Consider the following 13,391-nt stretch of genomic DNA (forward strand, 5'->3'; position numbering starts at 1 on the left):
ACCTTTGAGCAGCACCCAAGACTGTACTTAGGCTTGTGTTTTCAGGTTTGTAACATGGACCTGGGATGCAGGAGGCAAGAGCTGGAGATGGTGAAACACATGTGGTGGGAGGTATGAGGGTATGGAGAGCTGGATCCTAGTAGAAGGTGTTAGTCATGTGCAACTGGAGAATGAAGGAAACAGAATAATTTAGAGATAGGAGGATGACATGTGAAATGGAAGTACAAATACAATTCTTTACAACTAATTGTGGTAAGTCATTCCTGGGTCTCTTTCTGCAGGGCTGCTACTTGCCCAGTAGGTTGCCATGCTGTACCATGACATGGGGCTATTCCTCCCCAGGGGCAGAACTTTGCACTGTTCTTTGATGGACTTCATGAGGTTTCTGCTGTCCTAGTCCTTGAGTTTAAGGCCCTGTGTATTGAATCGTAGCTTGGTATCTGTTGTAGCCATCGTTCCCCTAAAGTGAACATTACGTTAGCCTTTAGTAATCAGGGACCTCTTCTGAGTTGCTGCAGTTTTTCACAGGTGATAGGCAGTAGCCTCACAGTCATGTTGGCTGCTTCTGTGGGCATCCAAACCAGCCCCTTAGATTTGAGTATGTCTAGCCTGTAAGCAGTTCCTGGCCTATTACTCCCCTGCTGCTGGTTGCGCCTCTTCTTTGCAGACTATACTATACACAGAGGTCCAGGAGCAGGCTTTACCTGTGGAGACAAAGGCAAAAAAAGGCATTCAGCCTTTCCAGTGCTGTTCACGACTAGTTCTTCTCTGCCCATCACCACACCCATGTTTTTGGTGAGCTTCCTTTTGCAGGCTCTGGGACCTGTAGAATCCCTCCTTGTGAAGCCTTTGACCTTCAGATGGCTTTGGCTTTCCTGATTTTGTCCCAAATCATGCAGTTGTACTCATGTTTCATTGCCTCTTCCTGCTTCCATTCCTTGTACACTCACTTTTTGCATTTTAGTCATCAGCAAGCTTCTTCCTAAGCCAGCTGATGCTTCTCTTTTTACTAGTTTCTGAGACTGTGAACTGTTTCCCCTGTTAAAAATATCTTAAAGATAACATCTTCTCTAGTCTTTTTCTCAGAGGTGGATGGATGGATTGGAAAAGAGAAAACAGTCTGAAAGAAAAAACTTCAGTATAAACAATCTGTTTGACAGAATCATAATCAAATGCAAAAGTTATTAGGAGAAAATCTAGGGCTACAGTCTTTAGCAAAAAATGTTTTACTGCTATTGATATACTGAAATATTTTTTCTTGGTCAATGTCTGTTCTTCATTGATCTCTTCTCTCCCCACCATATGTAGGGAAGGAGCACCATGTAACCAGACAGCTGTAAACCTTCAGCTGCAAACCACCGATGGGAGTCTATAGACCACCAGTTTGCGAAACCTCTGCTTTAAGCCTCTAAATGATTCAACATTTGTGTAAGTCAGACACATTCTTGTATTATGTAGCTAAATAATTTTATAGCCATGTTCATTATAATGCTAAGAGGTTCAGACTCTGTATGAACTGTTTACTAATGCAAATTGTGCCTCTAATATTTAGGTGATAAAAGCAGAAAGTGTATGTGAGCTATAAATATGTCCTTAAAATGTGCATGAAAAGCTGTGTCCTGTTTACAGTCTGTTAAAGGAATCCTTGCCACAGTGAAACATGACTGTCTTGTGTAGGTATTTTAGTGGTTATAAGGTTTGGGATTTTTTTTTTTTTTATGAAACTTTGGCTTAAAACAATATTGCTAAACGACTAAGGTCCCATTATATTGGTATTTAAGGCAAGGCTCAGCTATTCTTGTTAAATAATCCAAATGACACGTAGAAAATACTGTGTTGACAAACACTCAGAAAATGTTATATTGTCCTGGCCAACTTAAGTATTTTAGGCAAAGACAAATATTAGTATTTGGACTTTTACTTCCTCAGCTGCTCTGCCCTTTTTTACTTTAGAATGAGAGATATTATGTAAGTGCTAAAGTATTACAAGGGGAAAACAATCTGACTAATATAGGTTGAAGTGTCTTATGAATGGAAACTGAAACACAAGCTATAGACAAATCGCTTAAGTCACTGTTGAGATGCATCCATCTCTGGTAATGCATAAAAGCTGATTAACAGTGTGGTGAACTGCAAGTAATTCAGAGGGAAACATTATTAGATGAGGACATACAAAAGAAAGTGAAATGTCTTTCAGCCTACTGACTAAGGATAGGTGAATATCTACAAATGTCCATAAGCGACCTTGACAGCAAGGAGGAAGAGTCTGTTTGGAGATGTTCCTTTGGGTGCTGTGTCTGTAGCATAAAAGAACAGGTGATCAGGTTGTAATATAAAGGACTAAGGCCTTTTCCATGCTAATGTCTGGCAGCTATTGAGGGTGCATCCATACAGCCCCTAAATACAGATAAGAAAAAGTTTTTGCTGTTTGAGCACACTCTGGTATATGACGATCTAATGTAAATTGTGGCTTTCTATTGTGTATGTATAGCATCTGTAAGTGGAGAACAGCAAAAGCACTGAATACTAAATCCCATGCTTGGATATATTTCAAGGCAAGGAATAGAAAAGCCATTGTTTCATGCATTTAAAGCTAAGCTAGAAACTGCTGGTTGGAGCATTTTGAGAACAGTCCTGCTCTCACAAGGAGGTAGACTTAATACTCTTACTAAATCCTTTTAGACTGTATTTCTTGTTACTGGATGATAGTTTCCTAGTGCCAGCCCTGGCTGACTCGGCTCAAAAACATTACTCACCTCATACATCCGTTTCTGTGGACCTTGCTGTTTTCATTCTGGGTTTTGCTTCGTAGGGACACTTGTGCTTAGAACGCTTTGTGGAAAATAAGTGCTCAATCTGTGCCAGCTCCTGGTAGGTGAATTTTCCTCTCCTGAATTTTCTTACCATTATCTAGATAGGTTTGGGATATGGAGTTGGTGAACAGCAACAGGGTACTACTGATGTGATCAAGGACAACTAAAATGCAAGACGAGCCTCAAATCTCCCTTGACTGCATGTCTTTTGCTGTCAGTTTCTTTCCTCCTAGATTTTTCAGCATTTTCCCTTGTTGTAGGTCTTCTATGCATGTTATACGTGTTCTTACGTCACTGTCAGAATGATGGGACTTTACAGCCTTAGCCCTATTTCTTCTACTAAAGTGATAAAATGAAATGGATACGTCTGTGTCTTTATTCGGGTTAAGAATAATTAATGTTCTAACAAGTTATTTCCCTTCCATCCATGATCAGTTACTTCTAGGAGCTCTCTTTGTTGATATCCAGAATGAAGTTTTAATAGTGCTGCATCTTATTTTGAGTGCTATTGGTGAAACTCAGTGATTAGTCAACCTATCAAACTGTGCTGTTAAAAAAAATTTGAAAAGAGATGAGCTTGTTGCTTGTTTGAACTGAATGCTTGCTCTATGTCTTACTGAATAACCGGTCATCCGAAGAGTTCACATACAACTCATTGATGCCCATCAGAAATACAAGAACAAAAAAATACCCGCCAAAACTTTTTAGAGTATTTTCATGAACAGCTTTTGATGAGTTGGTGTTTTGATGAGTGCCTGAGCTCTGCAGATGAAGGTCCAGCAGAATTCCTGGGAAAGAGAGCTCTGTAGCAACTGGAAGCAAAGCTGTAGTAGATGGATAACTTTCACTTAGCCATTGCCCTAGTCTGTGTGAGCTTGCAGTCAGCTGGCAAAAGGAGCCAGAAATATTTTCTTGAAAATGTTTCTGTTTATATGAGTGAGAGTATAGATCTTCTAGTTACATTGGAATAAAAGCAAGAGTGAGAGAGATGGAAGATGGTATGAAAATAGCAATTTGAGTTATTGTCACAAGGGAGCATTACACATGGCACAACATAGTGCATGAGTTAATCATCACAAAATTCTTTGGAAGTGAAATAAGAAAGTAGAGAACATGACAAGAATGATATTCAAATGCAATAAAATCTTACCTGAAAGTTGTTTACATTTAAAAAAGTAGATCTGTAAATTAAGTGTAGATGAAACTGATTCATGAGCATTCAAAGAACTTGGCAGAATTCGCCCATCCAGTGAAATGAATTTGACGTTATTTTTTAACAGTTGATCTATTTTCCCCTGTAAAGTGTTTATTGATTGCAGCAGGCTCCTCCTTGCTGGAGACTACCTGAATTCTGTGCAGCACCCCTTAAGAAAGCAGTGCTGGCAAAACAGGCTCAGACATGGTGAGTGAACTTCAGTATCTTTGCACCTTACGTGGTTCCTTCACGGGCGCAATTTAGAGAAGTGCTGGCAGTGCATAGTGGCTGCGCTCTTACCTGGACTCTGCAGCAGCATGACAGATTATCACCAAACCTGTGATACCCAAGATCAACCCTCCCAGCAATTTTCCCAATTGCTTCTGACGAGTATCTTCCCATTGCCAAGTTTGGCTGTTTTACTCAGTAGAAAAGGGCCAAGTGGGGCTCCCCATAGGAATTGCCATCCTGGTGCTAATCCAGAAGTAACCAGGAAAGAGAGAAGCAGGAGGAAACACAAATCAAGAATGTAAAGTGAGGAAGAAAAACATGAAAGCGACAGAGACAAACCACTTCAGAGAAAAAAAAAAAAAAAGGACCGAGGGGTAAATCTACTCCCTGTGTCAGATGCATCCCTGGAGCTTCACCAGTGCAGTCCTAACCACAGTGGATAACCTGGTGGAGCTAAGGCATTCCCTGAAACATGGCATTTGTATACAGGGCATTTCTGCTGCATGATGTCTTCTAAAAAGCAGCTGTGTGATGTGTGCTATCCAACCTGAAAAATTGGGACTTTAATGTTGATATAGGTCATGACATGGTTACAGATCTTAAGTAGTAAGAGTTACATATACCCCTGAAATTAATTTGACTGCTGTGTACCAAAATCTAATTTATTTTCTTATCGTCTCCCAACCACTAAATTGCTAGAGCTGAGCTGTATAAATGCTTTAAAGAAAGGCATCTCCTAGTCACTAAGGAATATTGCAAAAAATTTGCCTTCTAAACATGGTTATATAACACCCACTTATTTTAATTAGACTTTTGCTCTCAAAGTCCCACTTTGCCTAAGTGGCATGATCACTGAAACACAGTAGAGATCTGTGATAGCAAATGCAATCTATCTGCTCCTTTCAGCAGTGACTTTGCCTTTAGTATTATGTCTCTCAGGCATGTGAGCCCCCAGCAGCTACTTGTAGTGTTGTCTATTATTAGTGCTTACTCAGAATGGGTCTTGTTCTCTGCTATCAGAGGTGCAAGAAATGTCAGTGTAAGCATTGCATAGCTTTAATTCTCCTGCAGAAGAGTAGTCCTCTGGGAGGAAAGTCAAATAAACATCAGCCTAAACTGTACTCCAGATAGCTGAAAACCAGGATCAGGACCAAACCCAATTGTTCACTAGATGATGCTGACATTGGTCTTTTCTCAGGAAGAAACACCAAGCAGAGACAATTTTTTAAAAGTAAGTAAATTCCAACTAATTAAAGGTTTCCCTTCCTTCCAGTCTTACCTGAGAACTATTACCGTATTAAAGTCTTTGGCAAGCATGAGAAAAGTGGTTATATCCATTAACTCCTTTACCCCTGCAGCCAACTGCCTTTTTTTTCCTATGTTTTCTGTGACATATGCTGTTGCAGAACATGGAGACCTATTTGGGCAAGCACTGAATACAGTTTCTGTGTACAAACAAAAAAAGAAAGCCAAATTGTACATTTGTCATATCATAAAAGGATAATTTGTGTATGTAGGTGGTAACAATCCCTGTCTATTTTTTGGTCCAGGATTCCTGAGCTTCTAACTGAACACACCAAACAATTTGTTTCCATGTAATTTTGTTAAGCCTACAGGAAATTCCTGATAATTGTGATATGCTTTGTTACGATGATGATTTACTGTGTATGTTTCTGCCATGTTCATTAGTCTTACTTTACAATTCTCACCCTGCATGTGCATTGAGATGAGTTGGTCATTGAGCCTAAAAGGCAGTGCCCTTGTGAACCATATTATTTTAAGGTCACCTTTTGTTATTTTGCTTTCTGACATCAGCTGCTCTTTTGATTCTGAAAATGGAGACATCATAGTTTTTTCTCTCACTGTTTGATTTAGAGACTGAATACTTTATAGAACATTGTCATCCCTTAGTCAAAAAGCGGGAATTAATTCCAAGAATAAGTGCCTTACCAAAACAATAAAACAATCCTACATACAGATGTTGATAAGTGTTTTAGAAAAGAGGGAGTACAGTCTTGGAGCAAAAAGGAAGTGTGGGCTCTGACTGGGGAGAAGAGATATAGCTGATAAAAATTCAAGAGTATTTAGAATGGTAGGGGAATTTGAACAAAGCTGTTTAGGGAAAGAGAATGAGCAAGGTAATAATCGAATGATACAACCCATAGTAAGCATTTGCAGCAGTTTATTTTACTGAGTGGATTGTTTACTTCTTAGAGCAGTCACTGCAGTCAAGCAGGAAAAGAAATGCAGTCAAGCATCTGCTGTATGTCTTCTTTTTCTCAGTGGACGCTGCAGTTTTTGCCAGACACAACACATATCCAGAAGATGCATGTTGGGAAGAAGCTCAAAGACCTTACTCAGTCGTCTAGCAGTATCTAATCTAATAGAATAGCTAACCACTTAATGGATAAGTTACATTGGGAACTATACTTGTGTAAACCTGCATCCATAATCACATTTATTATGGTCAATCCTACAAAAATGTTGTAGTGGAGAAGTTAAGATGAGACTAAATGCACAGAGATCACATGGTTAATAACATTGTCTGAAGTTTTTTAGTGAAATTGATTTAGGGAACTGATTTTTACAGAACATTGACTATTGGCAAAATTACTACTTTTTGCTTAGATTCTCTTAATGAAAGGCAGCTTCTCTTTTTTTGTCAAATATGGACTGTCGGAAGATGAAGTTGTGTTTCTATGTAGATACACTGCCTCAGTGCTGTGTGAGTCTTTTGTTGCCTGTAAATTGTCTCAATTTACCAAAACTGTGGTGATTTTACAGTAAGGGGGTCAGCACCAAAGTGTTTGAATACATTTAAATGATTAAAGGTTGCTAGCTGATACCATCCAAGCTCCAAGATACTGCAGCACAGGCCAGGTCCAGCTTAGAGTTTAGCCAAGTTTGCCATCTACTGAGCCTGCATGAAGAAGCTAAAAGGTGTGAATTTTTAGCTCAAATACTATCCTGTGATAATGCATCTAGATGGCTTGCAAACCTGAGGTGATATGAAATGTGGAGCGAGTTAACTCATGACCATCTAAACCTGACTGTATAGATATGCCTTAAAATGACCCTTAAGCCCCAAGATCCCTCTTCTGTAACCCTTTTGAAAGTGATTACTGGTGCTTTCTGCTTGATTGATTCTGAAGACAGAGTATGCAACACGTCCTTGTACTCTTGAGGAACATATATAAATGAGCTTGTGCTGTGCTTTTCTCCTGTTAGTCTCCTCTTGAATTATAAGAGGGAAACCATCATAAGCCACTTCTTACAAGTGCTGCATACACTGTGGCAGTGACATGGCCTTTCCAGATATAGCTCCTGTTCAAGTTCCTAAATTCCAGAGATTCAGCTGGCAACTGAGATACCTAAATTTGTTATGCCTACCTGTAAGAGTCTGTTTGCGGGATAGAGGCTCGCTTCAGTTGCCTGCACAAAGGAACTGCTGCGTTTCAGATGCCCTAGAGTATGCAGGACACACTGATGGGTCTGGGAGACCTATTGTCAGTGGGAGGATAGGCAGGTTATGCTGTCTTATTTCAAAGGGCACTGCCTCCCTCTGTGTGGGCAATGGATTGAGCCCTCAGTATCAAATCCCTTATTAGAGTCAATAAAGATCAAGCCTGGAGTCACTGGAACTGAGCGAGTGATTCAGCTCAGCAGCTGCTGGTTCCCTAGGTCAGGGTGAACTCAGTCGTGGTGTAGATTGCATTGGCTAGATTTATGCTGAGTACAGGAGGTGGATGAACAACTGATGCACGTGTGTGTCCCTACATGTAAATAACTGTGTTTAGATAGCCTATACACAAAGTATTTTGAATGGTCAAGAATTAATTTTTAGAATTTGAAAGGACAATTGCAGAAGCTTTCTTTCAGAACTAATAAAGAGCAATCAGAGTACCTATAAAGTTTAAAGATCTCATGGTAAGTTATAACAGGAAACAGAGGTATTTACATTGTATAAAAAAATTAACATATAAGGCAGACCAACTAACAGATGACCTGTCAGGCAGGTTCCCAAAGGAAAACAGAGTCTATTGCTTTAAAATAAGTTGGTGTTAAAATGCTAGAAAACACACTAATGATCGGTGAAATATCAGCAAAAGCTGGACAGGGAGTAGATAGCATCACCACTGTTTTTGACTGCTGTGTTTCAAGTAGCTTTGAGGGACATGATTTCCCATTCCTCATTAATGAAGAGCTAACAGGAAAAAGGTGCACCATTTCCTTCAGTAGTAGATTTTTCAGGGAGTAAAGGGCTGAGCTTTATATGCTGTTTCTGTGCTACAGGGCTGGCTTGTTGCACTGAAGACAGAGGTGCAGTAGCATTCACATGTGCAAAATTTAATTACTCTGATTTATCAAGCAATTATTTTTCCTACTAGTTTTATTTAACTGTGGGAGATCTTATCCTTTCTTTGAGTGTAATGAGTGCATTTGCTCCAGGAGGCAATTTGCCATTCACAGATGAATTCTCTTTAACAGTGACTTTGCCTTTATTTTTCATTTTCAAACGAAACCACATTCTCAGTTTGTCAGTAAGTTCGAGTAGTAAATTTATTAGTACATGAGAACCGTGAATACTTTATTGAATGATGACAGAGCTTCTGCAGGAAAGTGATTCCCATCCAAACCTTCCTTTTAGCTAGTAATGTTAAGCCATGCTGATAGAAGATGGAAATTTTGAGTTTGCACCAGCAGGCTGGAGAAGGTCTTCTATTCAGTCTCTAATTCCTGCAGGAAAGCACTTAATTTCTAATCTATAACATAAATTACAATCACCACTTCCATTCTTCAGCCATTTGTTAGCTTGTCCCTTAATCTTTACGCAGAGGCTCTCAACCATGTCGTCCCCAGCTGGAAGCGCTGTACAGTCCAACCCCTCCTTTACATACAGCACTACCCCTGCGCCTCGCCTGCCCTGCCTCTCTCTCCTGAAGAGCCTGGAAGGGTCCATCGCTGCACTCCAGTCACAGGGCTTTTCCCAACAGGTCTCACTTAGGCCAGTGATGTCATTGCTCTGGGACTGAGCCGAGGCCTCTAGCTCCTCCTGTCTCTTCCTCACGCCGCGTGCTTTAGTGTACAGTACAGACGTTTCAGCTGCGCTCCAGTGTCCTCCGTGCATCGTGGAGCGGAGTGAAAGCTCTGCGCACCGTTCCTCCAACATCGTCCTGCCGTCCCTTAGCTTATCCCTAGTAGGCCTGATTTTATTCCTTCCCTACTCCCAACCTAGTTTAAAGCTCCTTCAGTCAGCCCCGCTAAGTCGTGAGCAAAACCACTTTTCCCTCATTGAGAATGGTGAATCTCGTCAGGCCCCAGCAGGCCTGGTGTCGCGCAGACCATCCCATGATTGAGAAACCCCCAATTCTGCCAGTGACGCTAGCCTCGGAGCCAGGTATTGATAGGCAGCGCCCGCTTGTTTGTTTCGATGTTATTCCCTACAGCTGGGAGGACAGAGGAGAATGCTACCTGTGCTCCTGATCCCTTTACCACTCTGCCCGAGGCCCTGAAGTCTCTTTTGATCGCCCTTGGGCTTCTCATCACGACTTTGTTGGCACCCACGCAAAGAAGCAAGAGCGGCTAATGATGTGAGGGCCGTACAAGGCTAGGAAGTTTCCTGGTAATGCCTTCAACCCGAGCCGCAGGGAGGCAGAACGCTTCCCAGAAAGGCAGGCCAGGGGAGGAGTGAATGAATTCTTTACGTTGCTTTGCCTGGGCGTGTAGCTCGTGCTTTACCTACTAAACTGTAAACCTCTCAACCCCCAAGCTTTCCCACTTTTACCCTTCAGATTGTCTCCACCGTGCCACTGGGGGCAAGGGACTGAGTAGCTGTGTGATGCCAAGCAGCCTGCGGGGATTAGCCCACAGCACCTGGGAAGCCGAAGCCCAGTGAATCATTGAGACCAGAGCCCACTGCACCGGCTCTTCTGCAAAATGCTCCCTGACTCTGTGGCAGCTGAGCTGTCAGCACCCTATGCCCGCATTCCCCGACAAAGAGACGCACGGACACTCACGGACGCAGCCTTTGTCCAAACAAGAGATTTATTGACCCCTTTGCACACGGTAGATCTCCCGGAGGGAATGGACTCTCTCAAAGAGGGAGGGCGGTCGCTGTCCCCGTGGTAGCAGGCATCTCTGTTGCAAGGCTCCTTGCAATGGCCCCTTCAGCTGCATCGGGTCCCACTCCGCAGCGTATGCTTTTGCTGTGGAGGCAAGCTGCAGCAGCAATTTCCACAGCCAGTTGAGGAGCGTGTTTTCCGTGTCCAGCGCGCTCAGTTCTGCAGCACAGCATGTCCTCCACCGGCCGCTCCCTCGTGCAGGTGCACTCCAGCTCCACGTGGAAGCTGGAGTTCCTCGCCGCCATCTCCCGCGCGGTGCCCAGCTCGAGGTGGAAGGTGTGCCCACGGGGGGGGCGCTTCAGGGGCACGAGCAGGCAGGCGGTAGACGGCGTCATCCTCACGGGAACTCCGACCTTCTAAGGTGCTGCTTATACCAATGGCTGGCTTCAGTCGTGGGATGATAATTTCCCTTGCATTTTTGGGAGATCCAGATAAACTCCTCCACCGTTGGGAAGAGTTTGTCCAGTTCCTTGAAGCGCTTGGCCCATTTACTGCCCAGATCCACTGCAACATAGGGGTTTGCTTTTTGCTCCTCCTTATCCGCCTTCATTCCGGAGCCGGCCTCCTTGCTGCTGCTGGCTGGCTGACGGCTCCTTTTCCTGAGCCACCAACAGAGCCTGAGGAGCAGGTTCAGGACTCCAGCAACGGTCCAGAACTGCCACTGCTGCAAGGCACCAGAGAGCAGGGCTCCCCAGGCAAAGCCGCTCTGCTCCTGGGTCCTCTGGTCCAGCTGCTGCGTCCCCTGCTCCACCTCCTGCAGCACCTGAGTCATCTTCCCGTTCTTGTAGAACTCCTGCAGCCGTATGCGCTCGCGTGTGGCCTCATCCAGCTCATCACCAACCTCATGAACATTCCAGAGGATGCATTGCACAAGCAGAAGAATTTTGAAGAATTTTATCACAGCCATGGCCTGCAGGAGGAGGGAGAGAAGGGGTTCAGTGGGGCTGGGAGGGAGGGAGCTGGCATCGGGAGGAGCAGGGCCGGGAGCCGCAGGGAGCTGGGGGCAGGTAGGAGAGGGGGCGAGGCAGCTGGGAGTCAGCAAGGCCTGCGCCCAGCCCCGGCGGCGGCGGCACCGTGCCCTGCGCGAGGTGCTCCCGCCAGCAGCTGGGCCCTCGATGCAGGCTGAGAACCCACCCCCCCGGGGGCCCGCGTTTCTGCCCCGGCCCTCGTCCAGCCCAGCCTCCCCCCGCCTGCGCACTCACCGCTCGCCCAGGCTGTACTGGCGCAGCGCTGCTGGCTGGTGCCTTTTATACCCTCCCCCCCCATTGTGACTCGGCCCCTCTGATGTCATAGATGCCGGAGCGCATCACAGGCACGCCCGCCGGCCAGCCCCGGCCTTCGGCCCCACCCCGGCTCAGCGACTCGCGCCTGCCCTGGCGGACTGGTGAAGGCTGGCCTAGAGTTCGTTTTCTTCACGGGAGCGCTTGTGTGGTGCTTTATTTTGGTTTTCTTACCGTCTGCCTGCCAGTGGCAATCTCATAATCACAGAACATCCCGAGTTGGGAGGGACCCCCGAGGGTCATCAAGTCGAACCCCTGACTCCGCGCCGGGCAACCTTAAAGAGAAATCATAGAATCCCTTAGGCTGGGAAAGGCCCTTAAGACTATCGAGTTCAACCGCAAACCTCACACTGCCAACCTCACAACCAGTAAACCATGTCCCTAAGCACCTGGTCTGCAAGGTTTTTAAATACCTGCAGGCATGCTGCCTCAACCACTTCCCTGGGCAGCCTGTTCCAATGCTTGATAACCCTTTCAATAAAGAAATTTCTCCCAGTAGTCAATCTGAGCCTCCCCTGGTGCAACTTGAGGCCGTTTCCTCTCGTCCTATGGCTTGTTGCTTGGGAAAAGAGACCGACACCCCCGTCGCCACAACCTCCTGTCATGGAGTTGTGGAGAGCGAGAAGGGCTCCCCCGCTCAGCCGCCTGTTCTCCCGACTAAACAACCTGAGCTCCCTCAGCCGCTCCTCATAAGACTTGTGCTCGGAACCCATCAGCAGCTTCGCTGCTCTTCTCTGGACGCGCTCCGGCACCTCAGTGTCTTTCTTGGAGTGAGGGGGCCCAAAACTGGACGCGGTATTTGAGGTGCGGCCTCGCCAGTGCCGAGCACAGGGGGACGATCGCTTCCCTAGTCCTGCTGGCCACACTATTTCTGATACAAGCCGGGATGCTATGGGCCTTCTTGGCCACCTGGGCACGCTGCCGGCCGGCGACCAACGCCCCCAGGTCCTTTTCCACCGGGCAGCTTTCCAGCCACTGTTCCCCACGCCTGTAGCATTGCATGGGACCGTTGTAACCCAAGCGCAGGACCGCAGGACCGCAGGACCCGGCACTTAGCCTTGTTGAATCTCATGCAGTGGGCCTCAGCCCATCGATCCAGCCTGTCCAGATCCCTCTGTCGAGCCTTTCTGCCCTCAAGCAGATCAACGCTCCCGCCCAGCTTAGTGTCATCTGCAAACTGAGTGAGCGTGCACTCGATCCCCTCCTCCAGATCATCGGTAAAGATATTGAACAGGACTGACCCCGATACTGAGCCGTGGCGAACACCACTTGTGACCGGCCGCCAGCTAGATTTAACTCCATTCACCGTGACTCTCTCTCGTCTATCTAAGGGCATTGTCCGCTTGCTTCTTGAATACCCACAGGCTTGGGGCCATGACCCTTTCCTGGGAGGGGCTTGTTCCACTGCTTGACCACCCTCTCGGTGAAGAACTTTTTCCTAATATCCAATCGGAACTTCCCTTGACGCAGCTTTAAGCCATTCCTTTGTGTCCTATCACCGGACCCCAAGGAGAAGAGATCCGCACCTCCCTCTCCGCGCCCCGTCCCAAGGAAGTTGTAGACAGCAATGAGGTCACCCCTCGGTCTCCTCTCCTCCAGGCTGAACAAACCCAGTGTCCTCAGCTGCACCTTGTAAGGACACGGCCGCTAGTCCTTTCACCATCTTTGTTGCCCTCCTTTGGACACGTTCTAATATTTTTATATCCCGCTGACATTGTGGAGCGCAAAGCTGCACACAGTACTCGAGGTG

At 45.6% G+C, this 13,391-nt stretch overlaps 1 long non-coding RNA gene across 1 annotated transcript in view; it reads left to right on the top strand.

The window, feature by feature from the left end:
* The window catches only part of LOC126050657 (uncharacterized), a 216,638-nt gene that overhangs the window by 103,721 nt on the left and 99,526 nt on the right, over positions 1-13,391 (top strand). The window contains exon 2 of the long non-coding RNA XR_007509605.1: positions 1,309-1,428. This is a non-coding gene — a long non-coding RNA (uncharacterized LOC126050657). The remainder of the gene's footprint in view (positions 1-1,308; positions 1,429-13,391) is intronic.

This window comes from Accipiter gentilis, chromosome 25 (assembly GCF_929443795.1).
Source record: "Accipiter gentilis chromosome 25, bAccGen1.1, whole genome shotgun sequence".
Lineage (NCBI taxonomy): Eukaryota > Metazoa > Chordata > Aves > Accipitriformes > Accipitridae > Astur > Astur gentilis.